The sequence below is a fragment of the Ranitomeya variabilis genome, chromosome 4, assembly GCF_051348905.1.
Source record: "Ranitomeya variabilis isolate aRanVar5 chromosome 4, aRanVar5.hap1, whole genome shotgun sequence".
Classification (NCBI taxonomy): domain Eukaryota; kingdom Metazoa; phylum Chordata; class Amphibia; order Anura; family Dendrobatidae; genus Ranitomeya; species Ranitomeya variabilis.
The window spans coordinates 643,657,957-643,681,279 of record NC_135235.1 but is presented as its reverse complement, the minus strand read 5'-3'; the positions used below and the strand labels follow the sequence as shown (position 1 = coordinate 643,681,279).

The window sequence follows — 23,323 nt, the reverse complement described above, 5'->3', positions numbered from 1 at the left end:
ACCCATTCTGCCTGTTCCTGTTTCCATTCTGCCATATGTTGCTCTCATCTTTCTCTCTCCGGCTCTACTGCCCGAGTGCGGCTGCGCTGAGTGCTGGCGGCTGTGCTGAGTGCGGGCGGCTGTGCGTGGCTGTGCTGAGTGCGGGCGGCTGTGCTGAGTGCGGGCGGCTGTGCGTGGCGGTGCTGAGTGCGGGCGGCTGTGCATGGCTGTGCTGAGTGCGGGCGGCTGTGCGTGGCTGTGCTGAGTGCCGGCGGCTGTGCTGAGTGCCGGCGGCTGTGCTGAGTGCCGGCGGCTGTGCTGTGCGGGCGGATGTGCGTGGCGGTGGTGATTGCGAGCGGCTGTGTGTGGCGGTGGTGAGTGCGGGCGGCTGTGCGTGGTGGTGCTGAGAGTGCGGGCGGCTGTGCGTGGCGGTGGTGAGTGCGGGCGGCTATGCGTGGCGGTGGTGAGTGCGGGCGGCTGTGCGTGGCGGTGGTGAGTGCGGGCGGATGTGCGTGGTGGTGCTGACAGTGCGGGCGGCTGTGCGTGGCGGTGGTGAGTGCGGGCGGCTGTGCGTGGCGGTGGTGAGTGCGGGCGGCTGTGCGTGGCGGTGGTGAGTGCGGGCGGCTGTGCATGGCGGTGGTGAGTGCGGGCGACTGTGCGTGGTGGTGGTGAGTGCGGGCGGCTGTGCTGAGTGCCGGCGGCTGTGCTGAGTGCCGGCGGCTGTGCTGAGTGCCGGCGGCTGTGCTGTGCGGGCGGATGTGCGTGGCGGTGGTGATTGCGAGCGGCTGTGTGTGGCGGTGGTGAGTGCGGGCGGCTGTGCGTGGTGGTGCTGAGAGTGCGGGCGGCTGTGCGTGGCGGTGGTGAGTGCGGGCGGCTGTGCGTGGTGGTGGTGAGTGCCGGCGGCTGTGCTGAGTGCCGGCGGCTGTGCTGAGTGCCGGCGGCTGTGCTGAGTGCCGGCGGCTGTGCTGAGTGCCGGCGGCTGTGCTGTGCGGGCGGATGTGCGTGGCGGTGGTGATTGCGAGCGGCTGTGTGGCGGTGGTGAGTGCGGGCGGCTGTGCGTGGTGGTGCTGAGAGTGCGGGCGGCTGTGCGTGGCGGTGGTGAGTGCGGGCGGCTGTGCGTGGCGGTGGTGAGTCCGGGCGGCTGTGCGTGGCGGTGGTGAGTGCGGGCGGCTGTGCGTGGCGGTGGTGAGTGCGGGCGGCTGTGTGTGGCGGTGGTGAGTGCGGGCGGCTGTGCGTGGCGGTGGTGAGTGCGGGCGGCTGTGCGTGGCGGTGGTGAGTGCGGGCGGCTGTGCATGGCGGTGGTGAGTGCGGGCGGCTGTGCGTGGTGGTGGTGAGTGCGGGCGGCTGTGCTGAGTGCCGGCGGCTGTGCTGAGTACGGGCGGCTGTGCTGTGCGGGCGGATGTGCGTGGCGGTGGTGAGTGCGGGCGGCTGTGCGTGGCGGTGGTGAGTGCGGGCGGCTGTGCGTGGTGGTGCTGAGAGTGCGGGCGGCTGTGCGTGGCGGTGGTGAGTGTGGGCGGCTATGCGTGGCGATGGTGAGTGCGGACGGCTGTGCGTGGCGGTGGTGAGTGCGGGCGGCTGTGCGTGGTGGTGGTGAGTGCGGGCGCCTGTGCGTGGCGGTGTTGAGTGCGGGCGGCTGTGGGTGGCAGTGGTGAGTGCGGGCGGATGTGCGTGGTGGTGCTGACAGTGCGGGCGGCTGTGCGTGGCGGTGGTGAGTGCGGGCGGCTGTGCGTGGCGGTGGTGAGTGCGGGCGGCTGTGCGTGGCGGTGGTGAGTGCGGGCGGCTGTGAGTGGCGGTGGTGAGTGCGGGCGGCTGTGCGTGGCGGTGGTGAGTGCGGGCGGCTGTGCGTGGCGGTGGTGAGTGCGGGCGGCTGTGCATGGCGGTGGTGAGTGCGGGCGGCTGTGCGTGGTGGTGGTGAGTGCGGGCGGCTGTGCTGAGTGCCGGCGGCTGTGCTGAGTGCGGGCGGCTGTGCTGAGTGCCGGCGGCTGTGCTGTGCGGGCGGATGTGCGTGGCGGTGGTGATTGCGAGCGGCTGTGTGTGGCGGTGGTGAGTGCGGGCGGCTGTGCGTGGTGGTGCTGAGAGTGCGGGCGGCTGTGCGTGGTGGTGGTGAGTGCGGGCGGCTGTGCTGAGTGCCGGCGGCTGTGCTGAGTGCCGGCGGCTGTGCTGAGTGCCGGCGGCTGTGCTGAGTGCCGGCGGCTGTGCTGTGCGGGCGGATGTGCGTGGCGGTGGTGATTGCGAGCGGCTGTGTGTGGCGGTGGTGAGTGCGGGCGGCTGTGCGTGGTGGTGCTGAGAGTGCGGGCGGCTGTGCGTGGCGGTGGTGAGTGCGGGCGGCTGTGCGTGGCGGTGGTGAGTCCGGGCGGCTGTGCGTGGCGGTGGTGAGTGCGGGCGGCTGTGCGTGGCGGTGGTGAGTGCAGGCGGCTGTGCGTGGCGGTGGTGAGTGCGGGCGGCTGTGCGTGGCGGTGGTGAGTGCGGGCGGCTGTGCGTGGCGGTGGTGAGTGCGGGCGGCTGTGCATGGCGGTGGTGAGTGCGGGCGGCTGTGCGTGGTGGTGGTGAGTGCGGGCGGCTGTGCTGAGTGCCGGCGGCTATGCTGAGTGCGGGCGGCTGTGCTGTGCGGGCGGATGTGCGTGGCGGTGGTGAGTGCGGGCGGCTGTGCGTGGCGGTGGTGAGTGCGGGCGGCTGTGCGTGGTGGTGCTGAGAGTGCGGGCGGCTGTGCGTGGCGGTGGTGAGTGTGGGCGGCTATGCGTGGCGATGGTGAGTGCGGGCGGCTGTGCGTGGCGGTGGTGAGTGCGGGCGGCTGTGCGTGGTGGTGGTGAGTGCGGGCGCCTGTGCGTGGCGGTGTTGAGTGCGGGCGGCTGTGGGTGGCAGTGGTGAGTGCGGGCGGATGTGCGTGGTGGTGCTGAGAGTGCGGGCGGATGTGCGTGGTGAGTGCGGGCGGCTGTGCGTGGCGGTGGTGAGTGCGGGCGGCTGAGCGTGGTGGTGGTGAGAGTGCGGGCGGCTGTGCGTGGCGGTGGTGAGTGTGGGCGGCTATGCGTGGCGGTGGTGAGTGCGGGCGGCTGTGCGTGGCGGTGGTGAGTGCGGGCGGCTGTGCGTGGCGGTGGTGAGTGCGGGCGGCTGTGCTTGGTGGTGCTGAGAGTGCGGGCGGCTGTGCGTGGCGGTGCAGAGTGCGGGCGGCTGTGCGTGGCGGTTCTGAGTGCGGGCGGCTGTGCGTGGCTGTGCTGAGTGCCGGCGGCTGTGCGTGGCTGTGCTGAGTGCCGGCGGCTGTGCTGAGTGCCGGCGGCTGTGCTGAGTGCGGGAGGCTGTGCGTGGCTGTGCTGAGTGCGGGCGGCTGTGCTGAGTGCGGGCGGCTGTGCTGAGTGCGGGCGGCTGTGCTGAGTGCAGGCGGCTGTGCTGAGTGCGGGCGGCTGTGCTGAGTGCAGGCGGCTGTGCGTGGCGGTGGTGAGTGCGGGCGGCTGTGCGTGGCGGTGGTGAGTGCGGACGGCTGTGCGTGGTGGTGCTAAGAGTGCGGGCGGCTGTCCGTGGCGGTGGTGAGTGCGGGCGGCTGTGCATGGCGGTGGTGGGTGCGGGAGGCTGTGCGTGGCTGTGCTGAGTGCGGGCGGCTGTGCTGAGTGCGGGCGGCTGTGCTGAGTGCGGGCGGCTGTGCGTGGCGGTGGTGAGTGCAGGCGGCTGTGCGTGGTGGTGCTGAGAGTGCGGGCGGCTGTGCGTGGCGGTGGTGAGTGCGGGCGGCTGTGCGTGGCGGTGGTGAGTGCGGGCGGCTGTGCGTGGCGGTGGTGAGTGCGGGCGGCTGTGCGTGGCGGTGGTGAGTGCGGGCGGATGTGCGTGGTGGTGCTGAGAGTGCGGGCGGCTGTGCGTGGCGGTGGTGAGTGCGGGCGGCTGTGCGTGGCGGTGGTGAGTGCGGGCGGCTGTGCGTGGCGGTGGTGAGTGCGGGCGGCTGTGCGTGGCAGTGGTGAGTGCGGGCGGCTGTGCGTGGCGGTAGTGAGTGCGGGCGGCTGTGCGTGGCGGTGGTGAGTGCGGGCGGCTGTGCGTGGTGGTGCTGAGAGTGCGGGCGGCTGTGCGTGGCGGTGGTGAGTGCGGGCGGCTGTGCGTGGCGGTGGTGAGTGCGGGCGGCTGTGCGTGGCGGTGGTGAGTGCGGGCGGCTGTGCTGAGTGCTGGCGGCTGTGCTGAGTGCGGGAGGCTGTGCGTGGCTGTGCTGAGTGCGGGCGGCTGTGCTGAGTGCGGGCGGCTGTGCTGAGTGCGGGCGGCTGTGCGTGGCGGTGGTGAGTGCGGGTGGCTGTGCGTGGTGGTGCTGAGAGTGCGGGCGGCTATGCGTGGCGGTGGCGAGTGCGGGTGGCTGTGCTGAGTGCCGGCGGCTGTGCTGAGTGCCAGCGGCTGTGCTGAGTGCGGGAGGCTGTGCGTGGCTGTGCTGAGTGCGGGCGGCTGTGCTGAGTTCGGGCGGCTGTGCTGAGTGCGGGCGGCTGTGCGTGGTGGTGGTGAGTGCGGGTGGCTGTGCGTGGCGGTGGTGAGTGCGGGCGGCTGTGCGTGGCGGTGGTGAGTGCGGGCGGCTGTGCATGGTGGTGCTGAGAGTGCGGGCGGCTGTGCATGGCGTTGGTGAGTGCGGGCGGCTGTGCGTGGTGGTGCTGAGAGTGCGGGCGGCTGTGCGTGGCGGTAGTGAGTGCGGGCGGCTGTGCGTGGCGGTGGTAAGTGCGGGCGGCTGTGCGTGGCGGTGGTGAGTGCGGGCGGCTGTGTGTGGCGGTGGTGAGTGTGGGCGGATGTGCGTGGTGGTGCTGAGAGTGCGGGCGGCTGTGCGTGGCGGTGGTGAGTGCGGGCTGCTGTGCGTGGCGGTGGTGAGTGCGGGCGGCTGTGCGTGGTGGTGCTGAGAGTGCGTGGTGGTGCTGAGAGTGCGGGCTGTTGTGCGTGGCGGTGGTGAGTGCGGGCGGCTGTGCGTGGCGGTGGTGAGTGCGGGCGGCTGTGCGTGGTGGTGCTGAGAGTGCGGGCGGCTGTGCGTGGTGGTGGTGAGTGCGGGCGGCTGTGCGTGGCAGTGGTGAGTGCGGGCGGCTGTGCGTGGCTGTGCTGAGTGCCAGCGGCTGTGCTGAGTGCTGGCGGCTGTGCTGAGTGCCGGCAGCTGTGCTGAGTGCGGGAGGCTGTGCGTGGCTGTGCTGAGTGCGGGCAGCTGTGCTGAGTGCGGGCGGCTGTGCTGAGTGCGGGCGGCTGTGCTGAGTGCGGGCGGCTGTGCGTGGCGGTGGTGAGTGCGGGCGGCTGTGCGTGGTGGTGCTGAGAGTGCGGGCGGCTGTGCGTGGCGGTGGTGAGTGCGGGCGGCTGTGCGTGGTGGTGGCGAGTGCGGGTGGCTGTGCGTGGCTGTGCTGAGTGCCGGCGGCTGTGCTGAGTGCCAGCGGCTGTGCTGAGTGCCAGCGGCTGTGCTGAGTGCGGGAGGCTGTGCGTGCCTGTGCTGAGTGCGGGCGGCTGTGCTGAGTTCGGGCGGCTGTGCTGAGTGCGGGCGGCTGTGCGTGGCGGTGGTGAGTGCGGGCGGCTGTGCGTGGCGGTGGTGAGTGCGGGCGGCTGTGCGTGGTGGTGGTGAGTGCGGGCGGCTGTGCATGGTGGTGCTGAGAGTGCGGGCGGCTGTGCATGGCGGTGGTGAGTGCGGGCGGCTGTGCGTGGTGGTGCTGAGAGTGCGGGCGGCTGTGCGTGGCGGTAGTGAGTGCGGGCGGCTGTGCGTGGCGGTGGTGAGTGCGGGCGGCTGTGCGTGGCGGTGGTGAGTGCGGGCGGCTGTGCGTGGCAGTGGTGAGTGTGGGCGGATGTGCGTGGTGGTGCTGAGAGTGCGGGCGGCTGTGCGTGGCGGTGGTGAGTGCGGGCTGCTGTGCGTGGCGGTGGTGAGTGCGGGCGGCTGTGCGTGGTGGTGCTGAGAGTGCGTGGTGGTGCTGAGAGTGCGGGCTGTTGTGCGTGGCGGTGGTGAGTGCGGGCGGCTGTGCGGGGTGGTGCTGAGAGTGCGGGCGGCTATGCTGGGCGCCGAGTGCTGGGGGCCTGAGCAGGCGGGGACACCGGCGCGCTGTAGGGGTCAGGTGCCGGAGTCGCCGCTAGCTCAGGCCCTCGGCACTTGCTATATTTACCTGTCCCCCGTTCCACTGATGCGCGCCTCTCTGTCTTCCGGGGTCCTCTCCCTGTGACTGTTCAGTCAGAGGGCGGCGCGCATTAAGCGCGTCATCGCGCCCTCTGAACTGAACGTCGCAGGTGGAGGATGGAGCAGCGCGCAGCAGTGGAACGGGACAGGTAAATATACTCACCCTCCGCCTCCTGGCTCGTCCCTGCTTCTCCGTTGGAGATCGCGGTGTGCGTTCAGTGCTTACGCATACCGCGATCTCCTGGGAGCGTCACTCTGTGGGGTCCAGACTGCGCCGGCGCTTGCGCAGTCTATAGAGGCTTCGGACAGAGTGACGCTCCCAGCGTTATATTATAGATATATTGAGATAGTGCTCCCTGAGTGCGTTGGGGGACACTCGCTTGACAACGAGATTAAAGCCCACAGTAATGTTTTTCTCAGATAAACAGTCTATGTAGTTTATTTAGACTCATAAACTGCACCACAAACAGTTCATTATATACATCAATGCAACACAATCACCATCAACAGTCTGTTCCAATGGTAGATACTTCTCTGCCCATATTATAACCCCCTTTCTGGAGTTAGCTTCCTGGAGTTCCGGCTTTGCACGCTGACTCCTTGTCAGTCCTTGTTCCCAGGGAAGCTGCCTAATTGGGATCACCGTCCCGGATGATGCCTTGCTCACCAGGCCACCCAACAGTCTCAGACCCACAGAAGGACAGTAGCTTCCCCAATGCAGTGCCGTCACAGACTCTGCACATGCGACCTCTCCATGTGCTATTCAGGAAGACCAATCCCAGGAACTTCCAACACACAGCCCTTCAGTCCATGGCCTCACCATGTGCTTCCAGGAATCCAGTCCACTCCAGGACATTACAACACACAAGCCATCCAGGACCTCACACGCTGACCATTCAGGTCCTACACTCTGACCATGTGACCAAAACCCTGGTCACATTATGTACCTGTAACCACCCCCATAGGTGGGAGGTGTGTGGTTAGTCAGTCCCGCCCAGCTCTCCAACTAACCCTGTAAGCCCCCCTTATAACAAAACAAACACTTGTGGAACTACAACACATACTGGCCCATCACAATGATGCCAGTCACTGTATCACAATATATATATATACACACACACACACACACACACACACACACACACACACACACACACACACACACACACACACACACACACACATATAAGAATAGATACTGAGAATTAAACCATTTATACAGGACAGAAGAATACACAGCTCCACAATATATGCTAGAATCAATTACGGTATATACACAGCTCCATATTATATACCGTGGTAAGGAATATAGAGCGGTGTATATACTATACAGTGTAGAGATGTGGCAGTGTATATATAGTGTGAATACCACACTATATGCACAGGGCCATACTATATAAACATCTCTACACTATATAGTATATATACACACACAACTCTACAATATAATTAAGACAGCATTATATATCATATAGTAGACACTGAGGCTGATGTACATAGGATGACATAGGAGGCACCGCGACTGCTGAATATATGTCACATTGAAACTACTGTATATACAATATATAGTTGATACTGCGACTGCTGTGTATAGTTGTAGTGTCACCTTTATATTGTATGTGATATTGCAAATGCTGTAAACACATTATATAGGCAAAACATATATATAAAAATTTTGCCAATATAATGTGTATACAGCATTTGCAGTTCACCTTTATATTGTATAGACTACTGTATACACGTTATATAAGGTGATAATGCTGTGTATAGTCGCAATATATATCTATATCCACACACACACACAGCGTGTATGTGTATACTGAGACTATACACAGCTGTATTACCTGTTATGGTTCCCAATGGCAGGGGAACATCAGAAACATAGAGAAACGGACAAGCTCTCGGGTGATGGAAACTAGAGCTGACCGCGATGCTAAACCTATACACACAACTAATAGTAGCCAGGGAACGTGCCTACGTTTTCGCTAGACGTCTCGCACCAGCCGGAGGACTAACTACCCCTAATAGATGAAACACAGTCCTGGCTTGCCTCCAGAGGAAAATTCCCCACAGGAGATAGTAGCCCCCCACATATAATAACGGTGAGTTAAGGTGAAAAGACAAACGTAGTATGAAAACAGATTTAGCACAGCGAGGCCCACTAACTAGATAGCAGAAGGATACAATAGTGGACTTCGCAGTCAGCTACAAAACCCTATCAAAAACCATCCTGAAATTACCTTAAACTCATGTGCCAACTCATGACACCGGAGTGGTAATTTCAGCCCACAAGAGCTTCCAGCTGCAGAGAATCACATAACTGCAAACTGGACAAAACATACAAAAATAGACTAAGGACAGAAATGTCCAACTTAGCTGGTCAGCAGACTGGGAGCAGGTACATGCAACAGAAAGACTCTGGTTACATTGATGGCCGGCATTGGAATGACTGAGGAACCAGGCTAAATAGGAAACTCCCACATCCTGATAGAAACAGGTGAAAAGCTCACAAGACACCAGTACCACAAGCGACCACTGGGGGAGCCAAATAACCGAATCACAACAATTACCTATATAATGTATATACAGTAGTCTATAAATTATACAGGTGATACAGCAAATGCTGTATATAAGTTATAATACCCCCTTTTCTTTTCATTTCCAAGGAACCTTTGGACCTTGGAGGTTTTAATTGGACGTATGGAGCCCATACCATGTTTATAGCCATTAGGTTTAAATCATCGATTGCTATTATTATTATCATCACTTTTTTTGTAGCAAATGACTTAAGGAGTAGCTATCTATGATGTTTAGCTTTTGTAACCCCCATTTAGGGTGGGAGCCTCTGACGTGCCCAATGCGGGCTCGCACACTCCCGGTTTGGACTGTTTCCTATATAGTCTTTTTTGCAGAGACTTTTCCTCGTGTTTGTTATTTCTTTTGTTAAGATTTTTTCTTCCCTAACCTTTCCCGTACTTTATCTCTTTGACCATGAGGACCAGGCAGCTCAGCCATCTTACATGATATCTATAGATGAAGAACCTAATATTGGTTATGAATGGCCGACCTAAATATCGCTTCTCTGAATGTGAAAGGATTCAACACGCCTGAAAAACTAGGGCAAATAATTCACCATTTTCATAAGAGAAAGGTACATATTGTATGTTTCCAGGAGACACACTTTAGGACGAACCATGCTCCTACAATTAGACACTAATATTACACATTTTGGCATTTTGCTCAAAACCCTGAATCTCGCTCAAAAGGAGTTGCTATAGCGATTAATAAATCATTAACGCATCAAGTCATCAACTGTGTAGTAGATAGGGAAGCAAGGTATATTATCTTAGTGTCCGTTATCAGTGGCCAGTGTGATGCTGTGACCACTGTGGCAGCTAGGGGGCGCTGTGTGTGCTCCTTGGGATGTGCATGGAGGCATATCTGTTGTTATAATGGTGGTGAAACAGTGATTGGCAGAATTGTGAGTGGCCGATATGTGTCGCAGAGGGAGTCTGCGTGGTAAGTCTGATGCAATGTTGTTGTTCTGGGACCTGTAGTCCCTCAAGAGTGTGTATATGTATGGTGTAGTTGTAAGGGGGACTTACTGGGCTAGTGATGTGAGATGGGCGGGACAAACTAGCCACACATCCACACTCCCACCCAGGGGAGTGGTTAATGGTATATAATGTGACCAGGGTGTGGGTCACTTGTTCCTGTGTGGTTCCAGTGTTTGGACCTGAGTGGTGAAGGTCCTGGAAGTATGTGTTGGATTTCCTGGGAGTAGGAGTCCTGAAGAGCACATGCTAATGGTGCAAGGTCCTGGAAGCCTGTGTTGGATTTCCTGGGAGTAGGAGTCCTGAAGAGCACATGGTGGGGCTTCAGACCTGGTGGCCTGGGGTGTTGGACTGACATCCTGAATAGCACCTGGACAGGTCATATGCCTGGGGTGTTGGATTAGGTCCTGAATAGCACCCGGACAGGTCACATGTGCGGTTCAGGTGTTGGATTTCCTGGGAGTAGGAGTCCTGAGGAGCAGATGCTAGTGTGTTCGACGGTCCCATGTGGGATGGACGTCCTGAATAGCACACCGTAAGACTATGATTCTGGATGGTCTGTGTTGGGGAAGCTATCGTCCTTTGGTGGCTCTGGACTGACTGTTGTGTGCCGGCCAGGCAAGTTGGTGAACCCCGTAAAGGCAGTTTCCCCAGGAGAGAGGACTGACGTGGAGTCAGCTGGTGGAGCAGGAGCTCCCTTAAGTTACCATTGACTGTTCGTGCTTGTGAGAGTCTATGAACTGTGTGGTCTCCCACGGCAACTGAACGGAGTGAGGTTCGGCGTGTTTAGAGACCGCGACCCAGTGTCATATGCGCTGTATGTGACTTGGGACATTGGTGAACTGTACGGCGTACGGACACCCATGGTAACTGGGCAAAGTGAGAGGTCCAGCATGTTTAGTGTCCGTAAGTCAAAGCCGTAAATGAAGCGTTTAAGACAAAGCTGCAAGTTGATATCACCAGTTGGTGCCTGTTGTGTTTCATGAAATGTATAATATGAACTATGCAAACCTGGTTTATGATACTTTAATAAACCGTATTGACTGTTTTGTGTGAAAAATCGTGCCTGACTATGTTAATCCCGTGCCAAGCGAGTGTCCCCCAATACACTCAGTAAGTGCAACCTTACACCAGCTATTCAAAATGAAAAATGTATATACCCCTAATCAGGATCAAGCCAATTTTATTGATAAGATAGTAGACAATGCACTTTTACCACACAAGGAACGGCGTAAAAAATAAATAAAACCAATTCTTCACATGCTGTTGATTTTTTTCATGCTGCCTTCCAAAGATCGCAGTAAGGCTCAGAGCACATTTATCCTGTGCTTTGCACTGAGCGCTTACACTGGGGTTTCCGTGTAAATCTCTGAAATATGTGATTCAGATAGAACCCTCGATGTAAGAGTACCTATAATGAGGCAGATGGAGGCACTGTGGACGCCGTCTGACCTGTGATCCGGTGGTGTCCATCTTTTTAGGATTTCATAAAAGTGCCATCGGCCACAGTTTTGTGCACTTCTCAAAAGGACACCACTGAACAGAGGCCAGACGGAGTCCAGAGTAAATCTGCTGCCTCATTATAGTGAATGGATCCTTCTGGGGTTTCATCTGTCACGTCACTCAGAGATTTAGATGGAAACCCCAAAGACTAACTCTAGTGTTCACACTCACACGTGAGGGGAGGGAATGTACGGGTGCCGTCATGGGATCAGAGAAATACCGTTATAGGTAAGTAACTACAATATTCTCTTACCCCCATGACGGCACCACGGAGAGAATTTCATAGATGTACATTAGGGAGGGACCACTGCCTCTAGAAACCTTCTGCCAAAGGTGAGGTCTGAAGAGGGAGTCAGGTCTAGTTGGTAGACATTTAAGAATGTGGAAGGAGACGACCAAGTGGCCGCCCTACATATCTGTTCAATTGATGCTCCTGCTCTCTCTACCCAGGAGGTCGCCACCCATCCGGTTGAATGAGCTCTGACTTCCTCAGGAATGGCTTCATTACTTGACGAATACGAGAGGATGATGGCGTCCCTTATCCATCTCGCAAGTGTGGCTTTCGATGCTTTATGCCCTTTGTTTGGACCCTGAAAACACACAAACAGAGACCTATCCTTCCTATAGTCCCTTGTGGCCGCTAGATATTGGACTAAACATCTTTTAACGTCTAGTGTGTGTAGATGTTCCTCTTTCCTATTTCTGGGATTTGGACAGAAAGAGGGTAACGAGATCTCCTGAGATCTATGGAAACGTGATGCCATTTTAGGAAGGTAGGATGGATCGGTTTTAAGGATTACTCTGTGATCTAGTATGCGTGTCAGAGGTGGATATGCTGATAGGGCCTGCATGTCGCTAGTCCTCCGTGCTGATGTTAGTGCCATAAGAAGGGAGGTTTTGAGAGATATTATTTTTAAAGAGGCTTGGGACAGTGGCTCAAAAGGTTCTTTGGTTAGTGCGGAGAGAACTAGATTTAGATCCCAGGGAGGTGTAGTATGGTGTACCACTGGTCTAGATCTGGTTGAGGCCTTAATTAATCTCTTAACCCTGCGGTTCCCCCCAAGTCAAAGTTTTAAAGGGCCCCCAGCGCTGCTATCGGGACTTTAAGCGTGCTTGTTGCTAAGCCTTTTTCTAGCCCCCTCTGAAGGAACTCTGGTAACTTCTGAATTGGGATTTCCTCAGATAAACTGGCACCTGATACTGATAAAAATCTCAGCCAAACCTTTCCATACGCCCTAGTAGTCAATGGTTTTCTACTTAGCAGAAGAGTGGAGACTAGATTTGAAGAGAACCCTCTCTTGATTAGAAGCTTCCTTTCAAATTCCAAGCCGTCATATGCAAGTTCCTAGCAAATAGATAATGGCTGCACTCAAGTTTATTGTGCTAAAGCAAGGAAATGTGCAATACATGAAATGTGAACAGCATAATGGCTTGTGAAATTTATGAAAAAACACATGAGATTTTTAGCACAAAATTTGGCCAAAAGTTGTGAGCCCATTCACCAAACGTCAAGGTATTCTCAGATCGAATGGGTAACTAACCTGTCTACCTAGTGTGAACACTTACCTATCTAATATATAATTGCCTAGAATACTACTTCCTGCAATTTGTGCCAACTTCCGTGGCTTTGTCCGGAGCTATTGTCCGGAGCTATTGTCCGGAGCTATTGTCTGGAGCTATTGTCCGGAGCTAATGTCCGGAGCTAATGTCCGGAGCTAATGTCCGGAGATAAGTGACGTCACCAGTGTCCTACACCCAGGCAGAGCACAGTGGCCCCAGGCAGAGCACAGGGGCCCCAGGCAGAACATGGGGCCCCAGGCAGAGCACAGGGGCCCCAGGCAGAGCACAGGGGCCCCAGGCAGCATATGGGGCCCCAGGCAGAGCACAGTGGCCCCAGGCAGAGCACATACCAAATCGGAGGCCGAGGGGCCCCGCCAACCAAATCGGAGGCCAAGGAGCCCCGCCCACCAAATCGAAGGCCGAGCGGCCCCGCCCACCAAAGCGGAGGCCGAGGGGCACGGCCCCGCCCACCAAAGCGGAGGCCGAGGGGCCCCGACCACCACATCGGAGGCCGAGGGTCCCCGCCCACCAAATCGGAGGCCGAGGGTCCCCGCCCACCAAATCGGAGGCCGAGGGTCCCCGCCCACCAAATCGGAGGCCGAGGGTCCCCGCCCACCAAATCGGAGGCCGAGGGTCCCCGCCCATCAAATCGGAGACCGAGGGGCCCCGCCCACCAAATCGGAGGCCGAGGGTCCCCGCCCACCAAATCGGAGGCCGAGGGTCCCCACCCACCAAATCGGAGGCCGAGGGTCCCCGCCCACCAAATCGGAGGCCGGGGGTCCCCGCCCTCCAAATCGGAGGCCGAGGGGCCCCGCCCACCACATCGGAGGCCGAGGGTCCCCGCCCACCAAATCGGAGGCCGAGGGTCCCTGCCCACCAAATCGGAGGCCGAGGGTCCCCGCCCACCAAATCGGAGGCCGAGGGTCCACACCATCCAAATCGGAGGCCGAGGGGCCCCGCCCACCAAATCGGAGGCCGACGGGCCCCACCCACCAAAGCGGAGGCAGAGGGTCCTTGCCCACCAAATCGGAGGCCGAGGGTCCCCGCCCACCAAATCGGAGGCCGAGGGTCCCCGCCCACCAAATTGGAGGCCGAGGGGCCCCATCAACCAAATCGGAGGCCGAGGGTCCCCGCCCATCAAATCGGAGGCCGAGGGGCCCCGCCCACCAAATCGGAGGCCGAGGGGCCCCGCCCACCAAATCAGAGGCCGAGGGTCCCCGCCCACCAAATCGGAGGCCGAGGGGCCCCGCCCACCACATCGGAGGCCGAGGGTCCCCGCCCACCAAATCGGAGGCCGAGGGTCCCCGCCCACCAAATCGGAGGCCGAGGGTCCCCGCCCACCAAATCGGAGGCCGAGGGTCCACACCATCCAAATCGGAGGCCGAGGGGCCCCGCCCACCAAATCGGAGGCCGACGGGCCCCACCCACCAAAGCGGAGGCAGAGGGTCCTTGCCCACCAAATCGGAGGCCGAGGGTCCCCGCCCACCAAATCGGAGGCCGAGGGTCCCCGCCCACCAAAGCGGAGGCCGAGGGGCCCCATCAACCAAATCGGAGGCCGGGGGAGCCCCGCCCACCAAATCGAAGGTCGAGGGGCCCCGCCCACGAAAGCGGAGGCCGAGGGTCCCCGCACACCAAATCGGAGGCAGAGGGACCCTGCCCACCAAATCGGAGGCCGAGGGGCCCCGCCCATCAAAGCGGAGGCCGAGGGTCCCCGACCACCAAATCGGAGGCCGAGGGTCCCTGCCCACCAAATCGGAGGCCGAGGGTCCCCGCCCACCAAATCGGAGGCCGAGGGTCCCCGCCCACCAAATCGGAGGTCGAGAGTCCCCGCCCACCAAATCGGAGGCCGAGGGGCCCCGCCAACCAAATCGGAGGCCGAGGGGCTTCGCCAACCAAATCGGAGGCCGAGGAGCCCCGCCCACCAAATCGAAGGCCGAGCGGCCCCGCCCACCAAAGCGGAGGCCGAGGGGCCTGGCCCCGCCCACCAAAGCGGAGGCCGAGGGGCCCCGCCAACCAAATCGGAGGCCGAGGGTCCCCGCCCACCAAATCGGAGGCCGAGAGTCCCCGCCCACCAAATCGGAGGCTGAGGGTCCCCACCCACCAAATCGGAGGCCGAGAGTCCCCGCCCACCAAATCGGAGGATAAGGGGCCCCGCCAACCAAATCGGAGGCCGAGGGGCCCCGCCAAACAAATCGAAAGCCGAGCGGCCCCGCCCACCAAAGCGGAGGCCGAGGGGCCCGGCCCTGCCCACCAAAGCGGAGGCCGAGGGGCCCCGCCCACCACATCGGAGGCCGAGGGGCCCCGCCCACCAAATCGGAGGCCGAGGGGCCCCGCCCACCAAATCGGAGGCCGAGGGTCCCCGCAGACCAAATCGGAGGCCGAGGGTCCCCGCCCACCAAATCGGAGGCCGAGGGTCCCCGCCCACCAAATCGGAGGCCGAGGGTCCCCGCCCACCAAATCGGAGGTCGAGGGTCCCCGCCCACCAAATCGGAGGCCGAGGGTCCCCGCCCACCAAATCAGAGGCCGGTCCCCGCCCACCAAATCGGAGGCCGAGGGTCCCCACCCACCAAATCGGAGGACGAGGGGCCCCACCAACCAAATTGGAGGCCGAGGAGCCCCGCCCACCAAAAGTAAGTGCGGCCCCAAAAGTAAGTGCGCCCCCGGGTGCAAAAGTAAGTGCGCCCCCGGGTGCAAAAGTAAGTGCGCCCCCGGGTGCAAAAGTAAGTGCGCCCCCGGGTGCAAAAGTAAGTGCGCCCCCGGGTGCAAAAGTAAGTGCGCCTCCGGGTGCAAAAGTAAGTGCGCCCCCGGGTGCAAAAGTAAGCGCGCCCCCGGCCCCGGGTGCAAAAGTAAGCGCGCCCCCCAGTCCCGTGTGTGAAAAGTGCTGCTGTAAAGCTGGTAGCGCTGTTCAAGCACCATGTATTGCCTTCAGGAAATGCCCATCTAATATATAATTGCCTAGAATACTACTTCCTGCAATTTGTGCCAACTTCCGTGGCTTTGTCCGGAGATAATGTCCGGAGATAAGTGACGTCACCAGCGTCCTACACCCGCTCAGGGTGGACAAAGATATATGCCTTCGTGGTGCGCGGCACTTTTCTGATTGGTTGCCGCCTGCCGCGAGCGACCAATCAGAAATGTGCCGTACTGTCAAGAATTGTCATGAGCTGGTGAGTGCAGCCATTTTTTGTTCTTTCTTACTATTATTTATTAATTGTATTATTCTTACATTTGAATAAATAAAGTATATATGGATTCTAGACTCCCGATTCTTTAGAATCGGGCTGCCATCTAGTGGCTAATAAAATGGTAAAGCCTGCATTTATAGAGGAGGTTAGAACCAACTGTGTTTGGATGTAATTAAAATCACAGCATAGTGAAGGGCGGGGCGTTCAAGTCAGAAAAAGCAATACATAGTAAATATAGAAAAACTGACTGAACAGCCATCTAGTCTGAACTGGTGCATAACCAAAAAGTCTTACATAGCAAATAGATAATGGCTGCACTCAAGTTTATTGTGCTAAAGCAAGGAAATGTGCAATACATGAAATGTGAACAGCATAATGGCTTGTGAAATTTATGAAAAAACACATGAGATTTTTAGCACAAAATTTGGCCAAAAGTTGTGAGCCCATTCACCAAACGTCAAGGTAATCTCAGATCGAATGGGTAACTAACCTGTCTGCCTAGTGTGAACACTTACCTATGGCTAATAAAATGGTAAAGCCTGCATTTATAGAGGAGGTTAGAACCAACTGTGTTTGGATGTAATTAAAATCACAGCATGGTGAAGGGCGGGGCGTTCAAGTCAGAAAAAGGTAAGTGTTCACACTAGGCAGACAGGTTAGTTACCCATTCGATCTGAGATTACCTTGACGTTTGGTGAATGGGCTCACAACTTTTGGCCAAATTTTGTGCTAAAAATCTCATGTGTTTTTTCATACATTTCACAAGCCATTATGCTGTTCACATTTCATGTATTGCACATTTCCTTGCTTTAGCACAATAAACTTGAGTGCAGCCATTATCTATTTGCTATGTAAGACTTTTTGGTTATGCACCAGTTCAGACTAGATGGCTGTTCAGTCAGTTTTTCTATATTTAATATGCAAGTTCCTTACTTGCGGGCGATTTACCGGCCCCTGATACAGCCATTTCGGAATCTCTGGAAGGACCCAAGGGTCTGTTGAAGACATTATCCTTAGCCATGGAAACCATGCTCTCTTTGGCCAAAAGGGAGCTATCATGATGACTCTCGCTCCGTTCTCCCTGATCTTTCTCAACACTAAAGGAATTAGCGCTATTGGGGGAAACACATAGGCAAGACGAAAATTCCATGGAATTGAAAAGGCATCTAGGGTCACCGGGTTCCCGCACGGGTCGATTGAGCAAAAGGCCCGAGTCTTTCAGTTTTGGTTGTTCTCAAATAAATCTATTTCTGGGAGACCCCACAATTGTACTATATGGTTGAAGACTGCCTGATTCAATTCCCACTCTCCCTGTTTGACTTGTGATCGGCTTAGAAAATCTGCAGTTTGATTTTCCAACCCCTTGATGTGAAGAGCTGACAGTGACGACAGATTGGTCTCTGCTTGTAATAGAATGGATTTTGTCACTTTCATCAGTGTACGAGATCTCGTGCCCCCCTGGTGATTTAATTCCTTCACCCCCAAGGGTGGTTTGCACGTTAATGCCCGGGCCAATATTTACAATTCTGACCACTGTCCATTTATGAGGTTATAACTCTTGGACGCTTCAACGGATCTTGGCGATTCTGACATTGTTTTCTCGTGACATATTGTACTTCATGATAGTGGTAAAATTTCTTCGATATAAGTTGCGTTTATTTGTGAAAAAAACGAATATTTGGCGAAAATTTTGAAAATTTCGCAATTTTCCAACTTTTAATTTTTATGCCCTTAAATCACAGACATATGTCACGCAAAATACTTAATAAGTAACATTTCCCACATGTCTACTTTACATCAGCACAATTTTGGAACCAAAATTTTTTTTTGTTAGGGAGTTATAAGGGTTAAAAGTTGACCAGCAATTTCTCATTTTCACAACACCATTTTTTTTTAGGGACCACATCTCATTTGAAGTCATTTTGAGGGGTCTATATGATAGAAAATACCCAAGTGTGACACCATTCTAAAAACTGCACCCCTCAAGGTACTCAAAACCACTTTCAAGAAGTTTATTAACCCTTCAGGTGTTTCACAGGAATTTTTGGAATGTTTAAATAAAAATGAACATTTAACTTTTTTTCACACAAAATTTATTTCAGATCCAATTTGTTTTATTTTACCAAGGGTAACAGGAGAAAATAGACCCCAAAATTTGTTGTACAATTTGTCCTGAGTATGCTGATACCCCATATGTGTGGGTAATCCACTGTTTGGGCGCATGGCAGAGCTCGGAAGGAAAGGAGCGCCATTTGACTTTTCAATGCAAAATTGACTGGAATTGAGATGGGACGCCATGTTGCATTTGGAGAGCCCCTGATGTGCCTAAACATTGAAACCCCCCACAAGTGACACCATTTTGGAAAGTAGACCCCCTAAGGAACTTATCTAGATGTGTGGTGAGCACTTTGACCCAACAAGTGCTTCACAGAAGTTTATAATGCAGAGCGGTAAAAATAAAAAATCATATTTTTTCACAAAAATGATCTTTTTGCCCCCAATTTTTTATTTTCCCAAGGGTAAGAGAAGAAATTGGACCCCAAAAATTGTTGTGCAATTTGTCCTGAGTACGCTGATACCCCATATGTGGGTGTAAACCATTGTTTGGGCGCAGGGCAGAACTCGGAAGGGAAGGAGCGCCATTTGACTTTTCAATGCAAAATTGACTGGAATTGAGATGGGACGCCATGTTGCATTTGGAGAGCCCCTGATGTGCCTAAACATTGAAACCCCCCACAAGTGACACCATTTTGGAAAGTAGACCCCCTAAGGAACTTATCTAGATGTGTGGTGAGCACTTTGACCCAACAAGTGCTTCACAGAAGTTTATAATGCAGAGCCGTAAAAATAAAAAATCATATTTTTTCACAAAAATGATCTTTTCGCCCCCAATTTTTTATTTTCCCAAGGGTAAGAGAAGAAATTGGACCCCAAAAATTGTTGTGCAATTTGTCCTGAGTACGCTGATACCCCATATGTGGGTGTAAACCATTGTTTGGGCGCAGGGCAGAGCTCGGAAGGGAAGGAGCGCCATTTGACTTTTCAATGCAAAATTGACTGGAATTGAGATGGGACGTCATGTTGCGTTTGGAGAGCTCCTGATGTGCCTAAACATTGAAACCCCCCACAAGTGACACCATTTTGGAAAGTAGACCCCCTAAGGAACTTATCTAGATGTGTGGTGAGCACTTTGACCCAACAAGTGCTTCACAGAAGTTTATAATGCAGAGCGGTAAAAATAAAAAATCATATTTTTTCACAAAAATGATCTTTTCGCCCCCAATTTTTTATTTTCCCAAGGGTAAGAGAAGAAATTGGACCCCAAAAATTGTTGTGCAATTTGTCCTGAGTACGCTGATACCCCATATGTGGGTGTAAACCATTGTTTGGGCGCAGGGCAGAGCTCGGAAGGGAAGGAGCGCCATTTGACTTTTCAATGCAAAATTGACTGGAATTGAGATGGGACGCCATGTTGCATTTGGAGAGCCCCTGATGTGCCTAAACATTGAAACCCCCCACAAGTGACACCATTTTGGAAAGTAGACCCCCTAAGGAACTTATCTAGATGTGTGGTGAGCACTTTGACCCAACAAGTGCTTCACAGAAGTTTATAATGCAGAGCCGTAAAAATAAAAAATCATATTTTTTCACAAAAATGATCTTTTCGCCCCCAATTTTTTATTTTCCCAAGGGTAAGAGAAGAAATTGGACCCCAAAAATTGTTGTGCAATTTGTCCTGAGTACGCTGATACCCCATATGTGGGTGTAAACCATTGTTTGGGCGCAGGGCAGAGCTCGGAAGGGAAGGAGCGCCATTTGACTTTTCAATGCAAAATTGACTGGAATTGAGATGGGACGTCATGTTGCTTTTGGAGAGCTCCTGATGTGCCTAAACATTGAAACCCCCCACAAGTGACACCATTTTGGAAAGTAGACCCCCTAAGGAACTTATCTAGATGTGTGGTGAGCACTTTGACCCAACAAGTGCTTCACAGAAGTTTATAATGCAGAGCCGTAAAAATAAAAAATCATATTTTTTCACAAAAATGATCTTTTCGCCCCCAATTTTTTATTTTCCCAAGGGTAAGAGAAGAAATTGGACCCCAAAAATTGTTGTGCAATTTGTCCTGAGTACGACGATACCCCATATGTGGGGGTAAACCACTGTTTGGGCGCATAGCAGAGCTCGGAAGGGAAGGAGCGCTATTTTACTTTTCAATGCAAAATTGACTGGAATTAAGATGGGATGCCATGTTGCGTTTGCAGAGCCCCTGATGTGCCTAAACATTAAAACCCACCACAAGTGACACCATTTTGGAAAGTAGACCCCCTAAGGAACTTATCTAGATGTGTTTTGAGAGCTTTGAACCCCCAAGTGTTTCACTACAGTTTATAACGCAGAGCCGTGAAAATAAATTCTTTTTTTTTTTCACAAAAATGATTTTTTAGCCCCCAGTTTTGTATTTTCACAAGGGTAACAGGATAAATTGGACCCCAAAATTTGTTGTCCAATTTGTCCTGAGTATGCTGATACCCGATATGTGGGGGGGAACCACTGTTTGGGCGCATGACAGAGCTCGGAAGGGAAGGAGCGCCATTTGGAATGCAGACTTAAATGGATTGGTCTGCAGGCGTCACGTTGCATTTGCAGAGCCCCTGATGTATCCAAACAGTACAAACCCCCCACAAGTGACCCCATATTGGAAACTAGACCCCCCAAGGAACTTATCTAGATGTGTTGTGAGAACTTTGAACCCCCAAGTGTTTCACTACAGTTTATAACGCAGAGCCGTGAAAATAAAAATTCTTTTTTTTTTCACAAAAATGATTTTTTTAGCCCCTAGGTTTGTATTTTCACAAGGGTATCAGGATAAATTGGACCCAAAAAGTTGTTGTCTAATTTGTCCTGAGTATGCTGATACCCCATATGTGGGGGGGAACCACTGTTTGGGCGCATGACAGAGCTCGGAAGGGAAGGAGCGCCATTTGGAATGCAGACTTAAATGGATTGGTCTGCAGGCGTCACGTTGCATTTGCAGAGCCCCTGATGTATCCAAACAGTACAAACCCCCCACAAGTGACCCCATATTGGAAACTAGACCCCCCAAGGAACTTATCTAGATGTGTTGTGAGAACTTTGAACCCCCAAGTGTTTCACTACAGTTTACAACGCAGAGCCGTGAAAATAAAAAAATCTTTTTTTTCCCACAAAACTTATTTTTTGGCCCCCAGTTTTGTATTTTCCCAAGGGTAGCAGGAGAAATTGGACCCCAAAAGATGATGTCCAATTTGTCCTGAGTACGCTGATATCCCATATGTTGGGGTAAACCCCTGTTTGGGCATACGGGAGAGCTCGGAAGGGAATGAGCACTGTTTTCCTTTTTCAACGCAGAATTGGCTGGAATTCAGATCGGATGCCATATCCCGTTTGGAAAGCCCCTGATGTGCCCGAACAGTGGAAACCCCCCAATTATAACTGAAACCCTAATCCAAACACACCCCTTACCCTAATCCCAACAGTAACCCTAACCACTCCTCTAACCCAGACACACCCAACCCTATTCCCAACCGTAAATGTAATCCAAACCCTAACCCTATCTTTAGCCCCAACCCTAACTGTAGCCCCAACCCTAGCCCCAACCCTAGCCCTAACCCTAGCCCTACCCTAGCAATAACCCTAGCCCTATCACTAGCCCTAACACTAGCCGTAACACTAGCCCTAACCCTAGCAATAACCCTAGCCCTAACTCTAGTCCTAACTCTAGCCCTAACCCTAACCCTAATGGGAAAATGGAAATAAATACATTTTTTAATTTTTTTATTTTTCCCTAACTAAGGGGGTGATGAAGGGGGGTTTGATTTACTTTTATAGCGGGTTTTTTAGCGGATTTTTATGATTGGCAGCCGTCACACACTGAAAGACGCTTTTCATTGCAAAAAATATTTTTTGCGTTACCACATTTTGAGAGCTGTAATTTTTCCATATTTGAGTCCACAGAGTCATGTGAGATCTTGTTTTTTGCGGGATGCGTTGACGTTTTTATTGGTAACATTTTCGGACACGTGACATTTTTTGATCGCTTTTTATTCCGATTTTTGTGAGGCAGAATGACCAAAAACCAGCTATTCATGAATTTCTTTTTGGGGAGGCGTTTATACCGTTCCGCGTTTGGTAAAATTGATAAAGCAGTTTTATTCGTCGGGTCAGTACAATTACAGCGATATCTCATTTATATCATTTTTTTTATGTTTTGGCGCTTTTATACGATAAAAACTATTTTATAGAAAAAATAATTATTTTGGTATCGCTTTATTCTCAGGACTATAACTTTTTTATTTTTTTGCTGATGATGCTGTATGGCAGCTCGTTTTTTGCGGGACAAGATGACGTTTTCAGCGGTACCATGGTTATTTATATCAGTCTTTTTGATCGCGTGTTATTCCACTTTTTGTTGGCGGTATGATAATAAAGCGTTGTTTTTTGCCTCGTTTTTTTTCTTTTTTCTTACGATGTTTACTGAAGGGGTTAACTAGTGGGCCAGTTTTATTGGTCGGGTCGTTACGGACGCGGCGATACTAAATATGTGTACTTTTATTGTTTTTTTTATTTTATTTAGATAAAGAAATGTATTTATGGGAATAATATATATATATTTTTTTCATTATTTTGGAATATTTTTTTTTTTTTTTTTTTTTTTTACACATTTGGAATTTTTTTTTTTTACTTTTTTACTTTGCCCCAGGGGGGGACAATACAGATCGGTGATCTGTCAGTTTGCATAGCACTCTGACAGATCACCGATCTGCGAGAAGTGCAGGCTGCTTCACAGTGCCTGCTCTGAGCAGGCTTCTGTGAAGCCACCTCCCTCCCTGCAGGACCCGGATCCGCGGCCATCTTGGATCCGGGTCTGGAGCAGGCAGGGAGGGAGGTAAGACCCTCGCAGCAACGCGATCACATCGCGTTGCTGCGGGGGGCTCAGGGAAGCCCGCAGGGAGCCCCCTCCCTGCGCGATGCTTCCCTGCACCGCCGGCACATCGCGATCATGTTTGATCGCGGTGTGCCGGGGGTTAATGTGCCGGGGGCGGTCCGTGACCGCTCCTGGCACATAGTGCCGGATGTCAGCTGCGATATGCAGCTGACACCCGGCCGCGATCGGCCGCGCTCCCCCCGTGAGCGCGACCGATCGCGTATGACGTACTATTCCGTCCTTGGGAAGTAGGGCCCACCCCACATGGACGGAATAGTACGTCTAATGACAGAAAGGGGTTAAGAAGGCTACCACCACCCTGTTGTCTGATAATACCCTCACGTGATGGGAATGGAGGGAGTGTAGGAAGTGGATGAGTGCATATTTTACTGCTAGGAGTTCTTTCATGTTTGAGGTACCCAGTTTTTCTTCCTCCGACCATGGCCCTTGAGCAATTTGATTATCTACATGAGCCCCCCAACCCCC

The 23,323-nt window shown here is 54.2% G+C and overlaps 2 protein-coding genes across 2 annotated transcripts in view; both read right to left on the bottom strand.

Moving 5' to 3' along the window:
• Positions 1–23,323, bottom strand: part of LOC143767376 (uncharacterized) — a 125,111-nt gene that overhangs the window by 84,812 nt on the left and 16,976 nt on the right. The gene's annotated exons all lie outside the window — the stretch shown is intronic.
• The window catches only part of LOC143767409 (gastrula zinc finger protein XlCGF66.1-like), a 69,369-nt gene that overhangs the window by 29,255 nt on the left and 16,791 nt on the right, over positions 1–23,323 (bottom strand). The gene's annotated exons all lie outside the window — the stretch shown is intronic.